Source organism: Rhea americana, unplaced genomic scaffold (assembly GCF_003343005.1).
Source record: "Rhea americana isolate MKP2758 unplaced genomic scaffold, rheAme1 scaffold_828, whole genome shotgun sequence".
Lineage (NCBI taxonomy): Eukaryota > Metazoa > Chordata > Aves > Rheiformes > Rheidae > Rhea > Rhea americana.
In genome coordinates, this window is record NW_028187010.1 from 11,645 (window position 1) to 13,551 (window position 1,907).

The following is a 1,907-nucleotide window of genomic DNA, read 5'->3' on the forward strand; positions in this document are numbered from 1 at the left end:
TTCCCACTCAGCAGGGTCACCTAGAGCATGGTAGACAGGGTTGCATCCAGACAGGCCTTGAATACCTCCAGAGAAGGAGACTCCACAACCCCTTGACACCCTCCCTTCAGTTACTTATACACATTGATAAGATCGCCCCTCAGTCTTCTCTTCCCCAGGCTAAACAGGCCCAGCTCTTGCAGCTGTTCCTCATAGGGGATTGCTCCAGCCCTCTGATCATCTTCGTAGCCCTACGCTGGACTCTCTCCAGTAGCTCGATGTCTCTCTTGTACTGGCAAGCCCAGTGCTGGACATAGTACTTGAGAAGAGGCCTCCCCAGGGCTGAGGAGAGTGGCAGGATCACCTCCATCGACCTGCTGGCAGCACTCTTCCCAATGCACCCCAGGAGACCATTGGCCTTCTTGGGCACATTGGCGGCTCATGGTCAACCTGTCATCCACCAGCACTCCCAGGTCCTTCTCTGCCGAGCTGCTCTCCACAAGGTCAGTGTTCTAGTTAGATTCCCGGGGGCCAAACATCTGGTTTGGCAAGCCAGCACAAACTCACTCACACACACACACAAAGATTCTTCAGTAGCAAGCAGTTTATTAGTAGATACTTACAAACAGACTGACCCGATGGTAATCTCGAGAAGGACCACCTCAATGCTTGTCCCGATCATCTACATGGTGAGAGGGAGAGTCGACAGGCACAATCTTTTCGGGTGTCCCTGAGGAGGCAACATGGTCCTCTGTTGTGTAGCAGCCTCTCCCCCCTTTGGAAAACTGCTTGCAGTAGGCAGGAGCCCCGGCACCTGGGGCCAGCAAGTGCCGGGAGTCTAGCCCAACTCTGCCCCGGTTGAATAACCGGGCTATGATACTGCGCACACGTGCAGACTTATTTTGGGGGCCACATTTGACTTTGGGGGTCGCTATTTCACTACTCTTCAGCTTCTGACCTTCATGTGGACTGCTTCTCATGGTGATTCTGTGGCTAGAAGCCACAGAATCTGTATGTGACCAACCGCTGTTCTTTCTCACAGATTTCCACAACCTTGTTAGTTAGTTATTTGTATCCCGCTTAACTCAGCGGTATTTTTCTAGGCACTAAAAAGTTACAGCACTAGACTATTGTCACCAAATAGCAGGTGGTACAGATAAAAAAAGTTACAACACGGACCATTCCCATCAAGTATCACGTAGTACGGGTACAGTCAGCCCCCAGCTTGTACTCGTACCTGGGGTTATTTCTGCCTAGGTGCAGCACTCTGCACTTGGCCTTGTTGAACCTCAGGAGGTTCCTCTCCGCCCAGCTCTCCAGCCTGTCCAGCTCTCTCTGAACAGCAGCACAGCCCTCAGGTGKATCAGCCACTCCTCCCAGCTTGGTATCAACAGCAAACTTGTTGAGGAGGCACCCTGTCCCTTCATCCAGGTCGCTGATGAAGAAATTGAACAGAATGGGAGCCAATACTGAGCCCTGAGGGACGCCACTAGCCACAGGCCTCCAACTAGACTCCACGTCACCGATGACGACCCTCCGAGCTCTGCCTTTCAGCCAGTTCTCAATCCACCTCACTCCCCACTCGTCTAACCCACACTTGCTGAAGTCAAGGGACACAATGTCCACTGCTCTGCCCTCATCTACCCACCCAGTCAGTCCATCGTAGAAGGCTATCAGATTGGTTAAGCAGGATTTCCCCTTAGTGAATCCATCCTGATGACTCCTGAAATGAGCTGTTCCATCCCCCTTTCTAAGGATGGAGGTGGGACTGAGCAGCCTATGGTTGACTTTTGGAAGACTGGAGTGACACTGGCTTTCTTCCAGTCCCCAGGCACCTCTCCCGTTCTCCAGGACCTTTCCGAGATGATGGAGAGTGGTCAGGCAGCAACATCTGCCAGCTCCTTTCATACTCATCGGTGAAACCCATC